Here is a 19587-nt window from a genome sequence, read left to right on the forward strand (position 1 = left end):
TGGACCGCCGCCACGGCCTCTTACGCAACCATCCAACCCATAAAAACAATTTTCCGCCACAGGAGTCGAATCAAATGACATCCTTAACCACATAACTCCCCATTTCTCATGGTCCGGAGTTTTCTCAACAACCAATGGCGAAATAACCAGAATAATTAGTTATTCACTAATCTCAATTCAAAGCTTTGCCGTATAGAGTAAGTTGTAGCAAAATGTAAAAATATTTAACTATTCTGAACTTAGAATAGTAAAAAAATTGAAAGGATAAATTCAGAGTCAATACCACTTGAATGATATGTGATGATATAAATAATTGCATAATATGATGCGAAATAAACGTCACTTGAACAATAAGTGAAGTTAGGGTACTTGCCTGGTATGCTCAATAACCTCTTACTTTAACTCTGCTTCTAACTGCTGGCTACTATCTTCGTCTAACACTTGACTGCACTTCTAGCTACTCGATTCTATAAACAAAAGGATTATCTTAAGTGACAGAACTAAACTCAATCGACGTAATTCTACGTCTTGACATCTACCCGACCGTTTATAACTAAGCATGGCATAATAAACTGTAAACAGATAGCATACTTATCACATAACACATAATCATGACATTTGCATAACACGTAATCACATATTTCATGTAACACATACGTCAGATCATTACAAGACACGCCTCAGTGCGTTCAGAATGAAAATCAGGTCAATATTAGCATTTATCGATCAAATACCGACTCAAACTGATATACAAATTAAATGACATTGCAATAAAAAAGAAATTAGGTCTTAAAAGTATTTTTATTGGAAGCGCAATATTTTTCTGAGTTTGTACACGTTCGTTTCGTATTAAACGGACAAACGGTTGATTTATTATGAATTTTTGAACATTTTTCGGAATAAAACGGGTCTCCAAATCATTTAATAATTAAATAATAGGGCTCGAATACTCGAAAATAATTTTATAAAAATTATCGAGCCTAGAAAATAATTTAAAATAATATTTTAAAGCTCGAAACTATTTTTCGGAATTTTTAAATCAATTTTAAATAATTAAATCTAATTATTAAATCAATTAAAATCAATTAATAATTAATTAAATTAATTAATCAATTAATTATAAATTAATTGATTAATTAAAATAATTAAAAACTAATTAAAATTAATTAATAAAATAATTTCGATTTATTTTTGAATAAATAAATAATTAAAATAATTTTCTGAATTAAATAAATAATTTTTTTCTAATTTTTAAAATAATAAACTATCATTTCCTAAATATTTTTAAACAGAAATCTAATTTTTGTAAAATTTTAAAACAGAAATCCATGCTTTGCAAGATTAGCAAAAATACAGGTACCAACCTGCATTTTTGCCATCTTCCCCGACCCCGTCGCCGGTTGCCGGCCAGACGCCATTAATGGCATTCGGAGCTTTTCCGGCGAGCCAAAATCAGTCCAGAATTCAACCAAAACACAGGCGTATGATCTATGCAATCCCAGAAACACATCTGCAAGGTTCGTTCTTGCAAACAACACTTCGTTTGTCCGAAAAAAGTGACCAAAGTTTCCGCCGCCGTCGAGTTTTAAAACTTCGGCGAGCACGAATGTTCATCCTCTGTTCAATCCAATCATATCACTCGATTGCTTATCACACGATCTGTTTAATGATATAAGTCATACGTTCCCAGGTTTAACGAGTCAAAAATCCGGCAAAAAATTTAAGTTTTCCGGTGAGTTCATTCAAGAACACCAAGAACAGTCAAACTCCAGAATCAAACCAACTTTTCTACATGATGCAGAACTCAAAATCTGACATATTATATACCAAATTGACCAGAAAAACATACTCTACAACATGGAAGCATCAAATCACATCAACAACATCAAGAACAAATTTTCATAATTTAATTATCAAATAATTCGAATATAAATAATTACATAAGAAAATTACCGTGATTTCTGGGCAGAAACTGATGATTGTTTCAGAAAGAAGATTTCGAGAGCTTCGTTTTGATATGCTGCACGCCCGAATCGGAGTTCGATAACGCCTTCGTTCGTGTGTTTGATTCTCGGGAACGTATCGGTTTCTCGGGTTTTTCTCTGTATTTACGGTATTTTAACTGGTTGCACATGAATAAACGAAATAAACGAAATAAGAAATAGGCTATTTATATTTATGGAATATTGGATCGTTCTGGATCATTTTGGATCGTTAAATTAGTTGCTTAGCCGCTAAGTAACTGTAAAAACGATACAATTCAATACCAGAATTGGATAATTATCAAAACCGGGCTTTTTATAAAACACCATATACGAAAATAACGTAAAAATATCCCGTCTTTCGAGATTACGGGTTTTATTGATTACCGAAATAACTATCGTATCGAAAATATTGTGCCGGGCCGCGCACGGGTCAAACTGTAATCCGGATCGAAAAAGTCAAAACACGGAAAATGTCCGGAATTACCAGATTAGGTTAGGAAGGAGTTTTCGGAAGAGTTTCGGGTTGTAAAAACGCAAAACGGTTGAAGTTGGAAGATTCCCGGATTTATAAAATAATTTTATAATTATTCTGAAAATAATTAATAATTCATAAATCATTATAAAATCATATAATATTCCAAAAATTACCAGAAAAATACCACAATTATCTATATTTTATTCTGGACATATAAAAATTCAAATATTCAAATAATATCACATATAAACATTCAGATATCTATTCTACTTTTCAGATAATTCACCAAAAATTCACATAAAATCACATAAACAATTCCGAATAATAATAATAATATTTGAAAATATATGGGATATTATAATCTACCCCCCTTAACAGGATTCTGTCCTCAGAATCAGCCTAGGAAAATAAATAAGGATACTTGGATCACATTTCGCTTTCCAATTCCCAAATCGACTCTTCAACCTTGGGATTCCTCCACAAGACTCGCACTAAAGATATAGACTTATTCCTAAGTACTCTTTCTTTCTTATCTAAAATATGTACTGGTTGCTCTACAAAAGATAAATCTGGTTGGATCTCGATTGGCTCGTATTCTATCACATGGTTCGAATTAGGCAAATAATGCTTCAACATTGACACATGGAACACATTGTGAATATGTTGCATGTGAGGTGGTAACGCTAATTCGTACGCAACTTTTCCCACACGCCTCAAAATCTCAAAAGGGCCAACATAACGTGGACTTAGCTTTCCTTTCTTTCTAAATCTTGATAAACCCTTCCAAGGAGAAACCTTCAATAACACTGCTTCTCCAATTTCAAATTCCATATCTTTTCTGGTAGGATCAACATATTTACATTGACGGTCTTGAGCTGCTGTTAATCTTTTCCGAATGAGTTCTATTTTCTCTTTTGTCTGCTGGATCAATTCTGGACCCAAAATCTTTCTCTCACCAACTTCTTCCCAACATATTGGAGATCTGCATCTTCTCCCGTACAAGGCTTCATAAGGCGGCATTCCAATGCTGGCATGATAGCTGTTGTTGTAGGAGAATTCAACTAATGGCAAATGCTCATCCCAACTCCCTTCAAAATCTAGTGCACATACCCTCAGCATATCTTCAATAGTCTGAATCGTTCTTTCACTTTGACCGTCCGTCTGCGGATGATACGCGGTACTCATGTTCAGCTTCGTTCCGAGACAATCTTGAAAACTTCTCCAAAATCTTGAGTTAAATCGAGGATCTCTGTCTGAAACTATGGATACTGGAACTCCATGTCGTGTCACAATTTCCTTAAGATATAACCGAACCAATTTATCCATTGAGAATCTTTCATTGATAGGAAGAAAATGCGCCGACTTCGTCAATATATCGATAATAACCCAAATAGCATCATGATTCGCCCTGGTCCTCGGTAATCCAACTACGAAATCCATCGCGATATGCTCCCACTTCCATTCTGGAATGTCCAATGGTTGTATCAGTCCACTGGGCCTTTGATGTTCCGCTTTGACTCGCTGGCAAGTGTAACACTTACTTACCCATTCTGCAATTTCTTTCTTCATGCTTGGCCACCAAAAGTTTTCTCTTAAGTCTCTATACATCTTCGTACTCCCGGGATGAATTGAGTATCTAGAGTTGTGAGCGTCTCGAAGAATTTCATCTTTCAGCTCGGCTATGTTGGGTATCCATATTCTGGAAGAAAATCTTAATATCCCTTTATCCCTTTACCAAAAATTCACATAAAATCACATAAACAATTCCGAATAATAATAATAATATTTGAAAATATATGGGATATCGCAACACAACAGTTCTAAAAAAGTAGGGTTTGAAAACTTGCCTGGAGTCCAAGTCACGTTTCCCCGACTTCCTCTCATTCCGGGTTTTCTAATCAACAAACATCATAATCTTAATCAGTATTCCTACTCTCATCACCAAATTATATTCCTAATAAGTTCATTACTTCATAACTTTCATTATTTGACAGTCTCGAAATAAGTATCACTCCTTGGTCGAAACGGATAGTCAAAGTGGTCTTCTAGAATTGACTTTACCGAATATTACTATTACGCGGCTTGCACTCTAACATCTTTAATAAATCTTAAAATTAATATTTTTATATGAAACCACCTCGAGAAACTTCTTGATTGATTTTAGTATTTATCCTAAAAGTTTTATTTTGATAAAATGAATTTAATTAGGTGAAAAGCATTTCAAAAGTTCGGTCAACTATGGAGTTTTACTATTCAAACCGCTTTCACTAAAATGTTAATATCTCTCAAACCGTTAACTCAATTTATGCACCGTTTTCACGTGCGCGATCTAGACAAAATTTAGAACACATCATTTGAGAATAGTTTTCTTGTAACAAGGATGAAAATCCCGAAGTGACAGTTTCCCATCAGGGGTTATTTTGACATTCGTACTCCGCGCGACCTCGGCTCCGATATTTTTATAAAATTCAAAAATCAATATTTTTACTTGAAATTTTATGAAAGCTTATAAACTCTATTTATTACTCTATGTAAAAATTTCATTATTTATGAACATTTTTAAGTTAATCTTTTATATTTTCAAAGTTTGTAATTCGTAGCAGTTTTTGTCGCATAAATCACTTTTAGTAAAACGACCATAACTTTTGATCCATAAATCGGAATCAAGTGATTCAAGCGCCTAAACGATCCTTATAAAATTTTCTATTATAATAAATGGTTATTTTTCAAGAATCTACAGTTTAAATCCTCGGGACTTTCTGCAGAAATTTGAAGTTATGTTTTGTTCGTTTTAGTGAGATTACGTTTACGATCAGAGTTTCATTTACGCCTTAAATCTTTGTACTACCACCAACAATCAACATATCATTATCAAAACAATAACTCATCTAAAGAACATCATGTTATTGAGGCAACAACAATCAAACTTAAATCTACTTAGCTATACATCAAGATTTCAACAATACCACTACCAAAACTAGGTTTACAACTACATACTAAAAGGATCTTGAACTTAAATCTTAAATAAGTTTGGGTCAAAGATTTTTACCTTTCTTGAGAACTTGAGATGTGTTCTTGATAATGGTGAAGTCTTGGGAGTGCTTAGTATATGTTTTGGAACCTAAAACCACCATTGAAATCAAGAAACCAAAGAAGAGTTACTATTCATACTATTCATTAGCAACTTTCTTAATTTTATTTCACCCATCAAACCTTGATAAAAAGAGCTCAAAGATTTATCTTACCTTAGTTTGGTTGTTAGGAAGCTTGAGAATTAATGGGAGGATTTATTCATGGCTAGAACTTGAGGTTTTAATTTTGATTTCCTTAGTTTGATGAAGAAAGCCGAATGGAGAGAAGTGGGAGAGAAGAAGTGTTTGTTTCTTGGTTGCTTCTTGGAATGATGCAAGTGGTAGCTTGTGATATCTTATATTGATTGATATTCTCTAGTTTAGAATCCTAGGTTTTGATTTATGTTGCCAATCTTGGAGACAAATCTAGCTAGCTTGTGGTAGATTACAAGCTAAGCCACTTGCTTAGCTTGCTTAGCTTACTATTCTATTAGCCTTGGTTGATCATCCTATCTCTAGCTCACTATTTGATAAAGTAACCATGATTACTTTATTACCATGGTTAGTTAGTGCGCTACGTTCATTTAATCGTTTACGCGTTCGCTCGGTCGCTTAAACATTTTCGAATTACTTCCTCGTAAATGGTTCGCGACGTAATTCTTTTCGTATTTATTCCTTATATTTTGAATTATCATACTTGGATATAAATCCGTAGGATTTTAATTTTGTAATTATATTGTGATTCCCGTAATCCTCGATGAGTCATAAAATATGGTCATTTTTCAAAGTTCGTTTTCTTCGAAAACTAATAGCGTTTACATACACTCATTTAGTACGTATAATCATAATATCAACACCGAAACTCATTTTCTCATGCACTACATAGTGTGGGCTAAAATGTTTTTCTCGTCTGTCAGGGTTACTATTCATTAAACATTTTTACAAGTTCTCAAAAATTCGAGTTATTACATGCATTCCACCACCAACTTAGGGTCCAGTTCAAAGATGCACCTCTTGTTTTACCAACTCGAAATATGTTGCTTCTAGCCGGTAAAAAACTTCCTTGATCATATCTTACAACACCAGCAACTCCAGTTTTTCCTATTTGTGCTTGGAAAACGCATCCATTTTTTTATTTTCACCCATCCCTTAGGTGGCTTGCACCAACTTCTATTCTGCAGCTTTCAGGACTTAATCTACCCTGTTGTGCATTTTCCGGGCATTGATGTTATTCTTGTATTAGGCTTGTTCTTAGGGATCAAATACCAAACACCGATATGGATTTCCTGTCCCAGACACATGTATTCCTTCAAAACCACAACCCCCGACACACTACTTCAATCAAAACAGAATGTTAGATGAAATGGATGATATTAGTATTTAGCAGTCAGAGTTTTCCATTAGCACTTAATATCAGAGTTTGACAAAGATGACGTCATCAATATTTATCGTCAGTATTTGCTGATTAGTACTTGTCATTAGTATTTGTTCATATAAGTATTTTTCAAGCTGAAAATCAGGAGATATCACTGGAGGATATATTTGTAGAGATATGTCTGTGTATGACTTTACTTATTGTAACAATCAATAGTTGGATATTTATTAGGGTTCCTTATTCAATTGTAACATATCTTCTAGATTGATTGTGTAGTTGTGCAGTATATAAGCACATGTTAGATTAATACTATATGAGTTCGAGACTGATTGTTAGAAATATGTTGTGAACTTGATGATAAGTTAAACAAAACACCTTAGTAGATTTAACTTAGTGAATTTTGTAGTACTCGACGGATGATCTAATATAGTCCCGACGGATAAACTTCATAGTCCCGACGGATGACAAATTGACATCCATTGAGTGAGTAGCTTATGTAACAAATAGGAACTATAGCACATTTATGAAAACAACATGTATTAGTCAAGTAGATTGCTTAGGGTTCTGTAAGTCATATTGAATACTAGATTGATATGTAGAATAGGTTGATTAATTGTAAATATGAGATGTCTTGTAATTATATATAAGTAAAATAGAGTCAAGTGGCAGATAGACTCCTAACAGATGATCTACAAGACTCCCGGCGGATGATCAACAAAACTCCCGAAGGATGACAAGCATAGTCCTGACGGATGATCAAATTCAAATAGATGTTGATAGTGACAACACAGTCACATGTGTTGGGTGTTTGCAAAAGGAATGTGGCATCCTGTTAAGCAGGAATTTGAGAACAAAGAAGCATTACCATTTCCATGCAATTGTGAAGATATTCAAAGATGCTGGAATAGAGTAGTGAAGCAGCATGAAGTTAGACTAGATATGTTTTGTTTTATTATCTTGTCTTATTATCATGTAAACTTGGTGATATATTAACCAAGTGTAGCAAGTAGAACAATTAACTAAGAAATCCTATTTTCAGAGAAACAAATCAAGCTGTATTCTGTAAGCATTTCTCTGTAGAAACAAAACAAAACATTTCTCTGTATTCTATTTTCAGAGAAACAAAACACCAGAAAGTTTTAAAAGCTTGTGTTTTTATTACTTAAGTGTTTTGATTTTTATCACTCTTTTATTCCGCACAATTGCTAATCAAACACTGTTATATTTATCAAGTCAGAACATTCTTTTAATTTAAAAAAGTAGCTAGAATTACATTCAACCCCCCTTCTGTAATTCTTGTTGTATTGTTAGGGAATAACAATTGATATCAGAGCAAGCTCTTGAAGTACAAAGAGTGTAAAGATCATAACATACAACAAGATGAACAAAAAGGATGTTGGAGTGAAGATTCCATTTCTGGACAAAGACAATTATCATCACTGGAAGGTGAAGATGCACCTACATCTTCTTTCCCAAGATGAGGCCTATGTGGACTGTATAGAGAGAGGTCCTCATGTACCAATGAGAGCTGCAACTGGAAATGAGCCATCTGTTCCAAAACCTAGGCATGAATGGTCAGACCCTGATATTGAGCAAGTCAGGAAAGATAAGAAGGCCATGAATATATTGTTCAATGGAGTTGTTGGTGATATGTTTGATAACATCATTAACTGTAAAATAGCCAAAGAGGTTTGGGACACAATCCAGATTATTTGTGATGGTACTGAGCAAGTAAGGGAGAACAAGATGCAGCTAATGATTCAGCAATATGAGCATTTCCACTATGAAGAAAGTGAGTCTCTCACTGATATTTTTAATAGATTTCAAAGCCAATAAATGCTCTGAAGTTGCATGGAAGAGTCTATTAAATAAAAGACTCTAACCTCAAGTTCCTCAGATCTCTTCCAAAAGAGTGGAAGCCAATGACAGTCTCATTGAGAAATTCATAGAATTACAAGGAGTTCAAGATGAGAGGATGGAGAAAGGAAGAAAAAAAGGAGGGTGAGTTAGAGAAGGAGAAAGAGATGAGGGTAGAAGCTGTTGAGTCTACATCAAAGGTCTGTGAAAGCAAGGTTAAAGGGCTGGTAGCTGAATATGAAGATCAATTGAGACAAGATGTCACACCCCAACTTAAACAGCAGATTAAATATAGCTATTACAACATTTTAAAAGAAATAACATAACCAAATCCAAGATCTTACAGTTTAGGGTTTGGAACAGCCCAAAACTACCAACTACTACATCTGATTTTAAATACCGAGTCCTCACACAAACTACTATCACTTATTCTACCTGAGCTCGAACATAAGCATCAGCATCACAGGTCTTACGGGCAGTCTGCTTGAATCTAACCATAGCTGCTAGCTGTAATATCAGGGTAAAGTAAGGAGTGAGCCAAATGCTCAACAAGTGCTAAACAATATGATACAAAACATAAATCGAGGTATACATTAAAGAATGACAATGGAAAGACATAACCACTGATAATGAGGGATAAAAATTTGGGTGATGGCATCATTTTGTTTGTATCAAAACAATTTCAAAATCATACCGTTTAATCAAAATCATTTTATGACGCTACAGATTACAGCCGGTGATCAGCCGCGAAGTAATCCCGAACCTCGCTGGGTTCTAAAACATTAATGGGAATCCCTAGGCAACTTTTAAGCCTAATATAAGTGTGGAAAGGACTCGCGTCTCAGTCCATATCCACTATTCAAAGAAAACATTTATCCCCCTTTGGGACTGAAAACCCACATTTTATTTATTTCAAAAACTGATGCCGAATTATAATAAAATCTCTTTTTACAGTAAACATCTTTATCAAGGGATTATAGATCAACTCGAAACACGGGGAAATGGTACTAACTCTCAGAGCCATGAATCATAAAACTATACTCTATTAGGGTAACTGAATGGTTTTCATATTTCAAAGTTTGGACAAGGGAATTTAGTGAGGCTATTGGATATCATGAAGGGAAATGCCAAACTGGGCTTAAAGCAATGGTTTCTCATCAAGGTTCAAGTGCTGGATCATCAAGGAGGTAAGCTTCATGAATACTAAGGGTGTTAAGGTATGAAGAAATGATTTTTAGCTCAGGATATATCATAATTGTCAAGCTTTAGGATAAGAAAGAGGGGTATCAATCAATGAGGAATCACTTTGATAAGTATCTGACTTTCAGGGTTCAAGGTAAGGTTCTATAGGGGTTCAAGTATCAGGATGAGATATCAATACTTAGAAATCATCAGCATGTTAATCAAGAGAATCAACCAAGAGTTATAACTGCCCTTTTTTTATCATGGCATTCGAATTACCTAATATACTATCATGATAAGTCTACTTTGCAATACGTACTCGAGGGTTCATGGCATCTCTATATAATTCAAAGATAAACATAAGATACGCTTGATTTAATATATCAAATGACACAGGATAGTTGCAGCAATGTATGAACTATTAGCAGTAAATACGAAGGACAAGTTGAATCACTTGCCTTGAGAAAGGCTGGTCTGGTCTGACTGGTAGGAGCAACTGGAGCTTCACTCGACCTTTATGGCAAGTTTTCCCTCGTCTCGAGATCCTACATAAATAATAATAATCTCATTATAATATATTCTCACCAACTTAACCTATTTACAACCCGAATTTAACCACGGATGGCACTTAGGCCTATATGCACTTAATTTATATTCACCTTATAAATATAATTGTACACACATAGCCACATAATCACATATCATATACTAATACCAAATAACACCATATACACCATAATGCAACACTAGGCTTGGATGATCTCGACTCACAACTTAAGTCACTTGGTCGCTAAACTAGACAAAGTCTTAAATTTCGGCATCCTAACTCTATGTGCCTTTACTAAACTATCCAAAACCTATTGACCCTCACTTGGGCCTTTTGCTCTAATGACCTTATACTATCTTACAACTATGGAGGTCAACCTAAATCTCACTCCTAAGTGTTCTAAAACTATGTGATAAGTGAAAGTGCTCACTGGTGCAAATTTCAGAATGACAACTATGGTTTCTTGAGTGCATTAGACACTCTTAAACTACAAGTTTTCCTTCAAAACTTTTACACAAGACTCTCCTGACCTAAGGGCATCTCACAAACTTGATGTGGCTCAAGGGCCTGGCTTGGGCCTTCTTGGGCCTAAGCTAAAAGTCCAAGGTTCCCCTGTTTTTCTGGGCAGAAAACGCCCTGACTTGAATTAACTTGTGACACATGGTTCTAACTCATATCATATGAACTATGGTTGGAAAAACTTCTCTGACACTCCCTCTAACTAAGGCCCAATAGGGCCTAATGGGGGCCTACCCATGACATGGTCAAATCTCCCTATTTCTAAGTTGCAACAAAACTATCCCCTGCTGGACAGATTTTGTTATTCTACTTGTGCACCTAACCAAATGACATGAAAACCTCCAACGAACACCTAAAACCTTTTATATACTCCCAATAATAACTTCTGGTGGCTTGGGCCTCAAAGTGCACATCAATGACATGGTCAAAACTCACTCTAAACCTCAGGGTACTAAACTGATTTTCTGCAGGAACTATAACTCTCCTTTTTCCAAGGTTTTGACTTGACAAACTCAATTACCAACAACCCAATACCCAAACCAAGACTTAAACATGGTGATCTACTGAACTAACTCCCTTATTCTCAAAATAACTTTGGTGGAGATCATCCTTTATCTATGGTACAATTATGGCAAAACAAAAGAAACTACACTTCACAACTCACAAATCATCAAGTTTTTGAAACAACAAGATATGCATTTTTATAAAAGATAACCACGAATTATTACCATGCATCAAGGAGAATTAATCAATATTAACACCTTAATCCTACTGAAATTAAAGCTTACTAACAAAATCTTTCCAAATGATCAAAATCTTATAACATTCCAAGAGAAATTCACCTGCGTGCATGTCCTCGAGTTTTGCAAGCCAAACAACATGTTTTTTAAATATGTTTTACCAAGAAATTTATATGCAAGCCTAGCATGAGCTATATCTAGATGATCACTTAGCATGCAAGGAGTTTCATCAAATTTTCACCATAAAATTCAAGCCATTATCACATAAACATGCAAAAATTGAACAAAGCAACAAGAATAGTCTTAAGGACCATTCATTCGGCTCCCCTATGATCATGGCTGAATGAAATGGAAGGGAATGGCCATTTAATCATCAAGAATTTCCTTCTCAAGACTTGGAACTTCTCCATTCCTTGTAGTCCTCTCAAATACAACCCTAAACTCACAAGAATCAAGGTTGTACTTTGAGTTTCAACTAAAACCTTTACATGCCACCTTAAAACTTAAACTTTCTACTCAAAACTCTTTGAAATATGAGTGATCATGGTATGGGAAGTAACATTTACTTGTATAGAGGGTGGAAGCTTGGTGGAGGAAAGAAGAAAAATGGGGAGGGGGTGGTTTCGGCTAAAAGCCGAGAGTGAAGGAGGGAGTAGCCGAGAGTGAGAGAGAGGAGGGAGAGAAGAATGAGTGTGATGGTGAGTGATGTGTGAAATGATCATGTCTTTACTTGTTTTATGGTTTTTGTGTTGACAAATGTGAGTGGAAATAGGAATTGACATGATTACCCTTCCACTTGCACTTGGTTCAATTTGCATGCAAGGGTAAAGAAGGTATTTGGCTAGAAAATAAGAGTTAGTGGGGTGGTTATTGACTCTTTAGCCCTTTTAGATTGAATAGAAAGGATTTGCATGCAAGGATAACTATGTAATTTGCTAATTATGACAATTAATACTTATAAAGATTTAATTTTATAAAATAAAACACAAGTTCAAAAATTATAAAATTTATACCAAAAAATAGCTTGGATTTTTGGAAATTTTATAAAACTACTTTTGAAATTTATGAGCAAAATAACTTTTAAAAAGAAATTTATCCAAGGTTTAAAATATTCCTTATAAATCAAAAAATGAAAGAAATAAATAAACTTTTGATTTGAAAAATCATATACCACATATCGAAAATTTAAGACGCAGAAATTCTCATTCACACAAGCATACAATAGTTGAATATATTGGCATTCGGCTTTATAATTACACCAAATTTACAATTAATATTACACAGAAATGTCGGGTGTAACACAAGATGACATGGATGATATTGATGAACATCTAGCATTCTTATCCAAAAGATTTGCCAAGCTCAAATTCAAGAAGAATTTTGGAGCAGCTAAGCCAAACATAAACATTGCTGATAAGTCAAAATTCAAGTGTTTCAAATGTGGCTTGGCAGGTCATTTTTTCAGTGAATGTAGAAAGTCTGATTCCAGCAAAAAGAAGTTTGAGCATGTTGATTATAAATATAAATACTTTGAGTTGCTCAAACAAAAGGAAAGGGATTTCATCACACAGGAGAAAGCTTGGGCTGTAGATGGATTGAATGAAGATGAAGAAACAAGCTATGTCAATTTAGCCATAATGGCCAAATCTGATGAAACAAAAACAAGTTCTTCAAGCAATCAGGTAATCACCACTAATCTAGCACATTTATCTAAAGCTGAGTGTAATGATGCAATAAATGACATGTCCATAGAATTATATCACATGCGAGTTACACTTAAGTCCCTCACTAAGGAAAATGCTAAAATTAAAGTAAATAATTTGCTAGAGTGATGCAGCCTGGAAGAAGAGTAAAGAGAAGCTTGAGTCCAATTTGTTTGAAGGATTGTTTACGGATGTGGACTCGACGGATGATGAAAATCATCCATTGGATAACCAAAAGGATTATCCGTCGAGTGACAAGGAGCCACACCCGTCGGCTATGAGTAAACCACTGAGCAAGGCTAAGCAAGCTAAGTTGAATGAGAAATATGGATCAGTTTTTAAGAACTTTGTTCCAGGAGAATCAAGTCAAGTCAGGAAGGAAAAGAAAGTTAATGTTGGTCATCTGTCTATCAAGTAATTGAATGACAGATTAGAAAATATTGAGGTTAAAACAGAGGCTAGAAAGAAAAACAATAGAAATGGGAAAGTAGGAATTAACAAACATAACAACTACACACCTGATAAATATGCAACCAGAAAAATCTGTGTTAAGTGCAGTAGTGTTAATCACTTGTCTGTTAATTGAAAACTTGCTATGCCTACTTCCATGTCTACACCCTCTTCTTTTCCCAACATGACTGCCATGCCTACCATGCCTATGAATGCTATGTCTACTCAGAATATGAATGCACAATTTGGTAATATGCCATTTGCACCTAATCCTTATTATGCTGCATTTAGTATGCCTCAAATGCCATTTAGCATGCCTTACTGGAATAACATGTTTGCAAATAGCATGCCTTTTCCTGTTAATCAAAATGTGCATGATAATTTTGTTTTAATGACTGGTTTTAAAGGTCCAACTCAGATGACTAAGGATGAATAAGAAATTCCCAAGTCAAATGAGATCAAACCTAAGAAACCAAAGAAGAAAGCTAACAAGGCAGGACCCAAGGAAACTTGGGTACCAAAATCAACTTGATTTGATTTTGATGTGTGCAGGGAAACATAAAGAATCTTTGGTATCTGGATAGTGGTTGCTTAAGCCACATGACTGGAGATTCTACCCTGCTCACTGAGTTCAAGGAAAGTGTAAGAACCCAAATTTTTGACATCGGTAAAAGACCTTTATGAATGGTAAAATAATAACTTGAATTTTTGAGACCTTGTAAAACATTTAATGAATAGTAACCCTGACGGACGGGAAAAACTTTTGAGCCCACACTATGTAGTGTATGAGAAAATGAGTTTCGGAGTTGATATTACAATTATACGTACCAAATGAGTGTATGTAAACGCTATTAGTTTTCGAAGAAAACGAACTTTGAAAAACGACCGTATTTATGACTTATCGAGGATTACGAGAATCACAATATAATTACAAGATTAAAACCCTATGTATTTATATTCAAGTATGATAATTCAAATATAAGGATAAATATGAAAGGAATTACATCGCGAACCATTTACGAGTAAGTATTACGAAAATGTTTAAGCAATCGAGCGAACGCGTAAACGATTAAATAAACGTAACGCACTAACTAAACCATGGTAAGAAAGTAACCATGGTTACTTTATCAAATAGTAAGCTAACCATAGGATGATCAAGCAAGCTATCCAAATAATGTGCTAAGGAAGCTAACACAAGTAGTTTCTAGGAAGTTACCTAAGATATGTTCATGGATTTGGCAACAAGGAATAAACCTAGAATGCTATACTAGGAAGAATAAAGATCAAGGAAAGATCTCACCCCCATTTCCTAGAAGCAACCTAGCAAATCAACCAAGCTAAGTAACCAAGGGAAGCAAGTATAAATACCCCCTACACATTGTTCCATTCGGCCTTGAAGAAAAAGAAGGGGAAATTCAATTTCAAATCTTAAAATATATCCATGGTAAAATCATCCCATTAATTTTCAAGCCTCCTAGCAATTAAACTAAGGTAAGAAAATTCTTTCATCTCTTTTTATCAAGGTTTGATGGGTGAAATAAAATCAAGAAAGTCACTAGTGAATAGTATGAATAGTAACCCCTCTTTGATTTCTTGATTTCAATGGTGGTTTTAGGTTCCAAAAATCATACCAAGCACTTCCAAGCCTCCACCATCCTCAAGAACACATCTTAAGCTTTTAAGAAAGGTAAAAATCTTTGGCCCAAATTTATTTAAGATTCATTTTTAAGATCCATTTAGTATGTGGTAGAAAACTTAGTTTAAGAAGTGGTATTGTTGAGATCTTGAAGTTTAAGTTAAGTAGATTTAAGGTTGATTATTGTTGCCTCAAGAACATGATGTTCTTGAGAGGATTTTGTGTATTGATGATGAAATGATGATTGTTGATGGTTGTGTTAAGAGTTAGGGCGTAAACGAAACCGCGATCGTAAACGTAAATCCGTTAAAACCAACGAATTGTAACTTAAGTTTCTGCAGAAAATCCCGGTGTTGTAAACTGTAGTTTCTTGAAAACAAACCCTTGATTATGATAGGCAATGTTATAAGGATCGTTTAGGCGCTTGAATGTGGCGCCCTCCAAACCCGGGTCAGAAGTTTGGGGTCCACACACGCCTTATTTATAACCTGCTTATAACAATAATAAAGATAATCATAATATGCAGTGACCCTACTTACCAACTACCACGGATCGTAACAGGTTAAAGTATGCACATAAGCCACACATCTACTTATATTACATACTGTTCAAATCCCAACTATTCCAAACTCAAAACTGAGTATTAAACATTATTACAAATTTTTAAAGACTTAAATTATCCCAAAAGAACCCTACTAGTTTAGCTCGATCAACCTGAACCCCTAGCTCTCGCGCTGGACTGGGGATCCGCGGTACCAACTGGTTCCTTCTTAACTGGAAAAGAACAGAAACAATATCGCACAAATGAGCTAACTAGCTCAGCAAGTCACAATGACAAAACTGAGAATAATGATCATCAAGTGAACATGATTATGATATCAAGTGAACAATGGATTATGATTTAGAATTGGATATTATATTTTCATATTAAAAACCAAGGTTAGGCTGCTGATCAGTCACGCACTAACCCCGAGCAAAGCACACAGCACTGCTCTAACTACTGGATCCAAGGCACACATTGGCCTAACTTGACCATTATATGGTCTGACCACGAATCTGGTCCACAATTTTATAAAAACAATCCAATTCTAACATAATAAGAGAATAAGCAATAATAATCAGTAACCAGAATCATTAACAATAATGAGTGTTTAACAATGAAAGGGTTTCAATCCTTGTAAGGATCAATAAGGTAATTTCAAAGCTTGGATGTTGGGTAATGAAAGAATTGGATAACAAAGGAATCAATATTTCAGGGTTTCAAGGATTTGGTCTTTCAAAGCATAAAATACAAAGATTTGAATGTGTAAGCAATCTGGTTCAGTGTTTAATATTTAGTTTGTATGTATTTGTGGAGAAGTATCGTATACTTGAGGTTCGTGTTTGGGGTATACAACAATCAATGGTCTAGAAAGAATCAGGTTATGGCTCAAGATTAATAACTGGAATCAGGGTTTGGGTTTCAGTGCTTCAAAGCACTTGCAATATCAATAAAACTATCAAGTACTACAATATCTCGAGAAAGTTCAGAACACTTGCCTGGTATTAGCTTACTATCCTGCACTCGCTTCCAGTCACAATCGTCTTATTCCTTAACTACCTGTTTCCCTTTCCTACGTCTTGCCTCTTCTGCTCACATATCATAAGCATTATCAATAATCAACTTAAACGATTCTATTCAATGCATACTTCTATCTACCCTTCGTTTCACCTAAATCCGATTAACGGATTGAAAGTTATGCAATAATCAAGTAAACGCAAAATATATAAACCGATAGTCAATCAACAAGTCACGTATAACACATAATACAACACGTAATCAATGACATATCATTTATAAAGAAGTCTCGGGTCATAAATAGGCTTTCTGGTATTTAAAATGATTTTTAAAACATTTTTCGAAATTAAAACGGGTCATTGGATCAATTTCGGGTTAATAAACAGGGTTCGGTTGGCCAATTCTGGCTTCGAAACAATTTTAGAATAATTATCAAGCCTTAAAAATAATTTAGAATAATATTTTAAAGCTCAAAACTATTTTTCAGAATTTTTAAATTATTTTTAAATAATTATATCTAATTAAATAATTAATTAAAATTAATTAATAATTAATTAAATCAATTAATCAATTAATTTTCGAATTAATTGACCAATTAATCAATTAAAAATTAACTGAAATTATTAATTGATTAATTCAGATTTATTTTTGAATTAAAAATAATTTTCGGAATTAAAATAATAATTTTTAGAATTTTCAGAAATTAAAAACAAATTTTTATAATAAAAATAAATAGGAAATATGATTTTTAAACATTTTTAAAACAGGAATCCTAAATTTGCAAACTCTGGAAACTTCAGGGACCAAACTGCATCGTTTTCAAAACTATAGGTACTAAACTGTAATTTTCCAGCCCCGTCGCCGGAAAATACAGGGGTGGCCGGAGAACACGTTCCCGACGTCCTCACCCCACCAACACCTCCAGATCACATCTATATTTCACCAGGAACTCAACCATTCCAACAAATCATTCTAATCATCCCTGAGTTGGCCGGAATTTGGCCGTGAAGTTTACCAGTTTCCGGCGAACTTCGGAAAATTTCAAAAGACAACTCCCTTCTCTACAGACCTCGGTGATTCATGAAACTTATACGACTAGATTGCAAATTTCACAGAGAATACAATCCACTATAACACAACATCAATCTATTCCAGAATAAGAAACCCCCAAATTTCAATTAAGAACATTCATACGGGTTATAAACCCTAATTTTAAAATTCGAAAATCAAACTCAATTTTGAACATGTTATTGAACTCCAAATCAGACGTATAATATATCAAAATCACAAGGAAAACAAGCTCTACAACATGCAATCATCAAATCATACAAACAATCATCCGAACAAAATTCATATTTTTAATAAATTTAATTCGAAAATAAATAAAATTATAGAAAAAAAACCTTGATTTCTGCAGTAAAACAAAGCTCAGAATCTGGTAGAACACTTCAAATCCTTCGTTTTGATTACTCAAGCTTTGAAAACAGAGATTGGTAACGCCTTCGTTTTGCTGTTTGATTCTTAGAACAATTTATGTAATTAGGGTTTTTCTCTGAAAATTATAAAATTAACTATCTGCAAATGATTTTGATACAAAATAAAATACGGTAAAAGGCTATTTATAATTATGGAAAATTAGTATCCCGTTGGATCATTCCGGATATAAAACGGTACGTTTATTTATAAAAACTGATCCAAACGGTATCGGTTTTCGGGATAATTATCCAAATCAGTACAATTTGTACTGCGGTCTTGGTCTCATCGCTTGGTTACACTTACTACGAAGTGATAATTGGGATAGTTTAATAGAAAGCTCCCGTTTATCGAAAATACGGGTTTTATTGATTTATCGGAACGAATATTGTATCGAAAATGTTGCGCTGGGACCCGCGCAGAACAAACCGTATGCCGGATCGAAAAAGTCGAAACATGGAATATGCTCGGAATATTACAATTAGGTTAGGAAGGAGTTCTCGGAAGAGTTTCGGGTTCCAAAAACGTAACAACGGGTGACGTCGGTTGGTTCCCGTTTTTATAAAATAGGTTTTAAATACTCGGAAAAAGATTTTATAAATTTCATATGATTCTTATAAATCCATAAATCAATATAAAAATAATTAGGAAGATATGACAATTATCTATATTTTATTTTGGACATATAACAATTAAAATACTCAATTAATATTATTTTTGAATATCCAAGTACAGATAACACTTATCAATTAACTCACAGAATAGATACTGAATACACATAATAATTATTTAATAGCAAAAAGAATCACACGATATATCCCGGATATTACATCCTTCCCCCTTTAAAAGGATTCTGTCCTCAAAATCTCCTAAGAAAACAAATGAGGGTACTTTTCTCTCATATCACTTTCTAACTCCCAGGTTGACTCTTCAACCTTTGGGTTTTTCCACAATACTCATACTAACTTTACCACTTTATTTCTCAATACTTTCTCTCTCTCCTCTAGAATCTCTAT

The sequence above is a fragment of the Apium graveolens genome, chromosome 1, assembly GCF_009905375.1.
Source record: "Apium graveolens cultivar Ventura chromosome 1, ASM990537v1, whole genome shotgun sequence".
NCBI classification, from domain to species: domain Eukaryota; kingdom Viridiplantae; phylum Streptophyta; class Magnoliopsida; order Apiales; family Apiaceae; genus Apium; species Apium graveolens.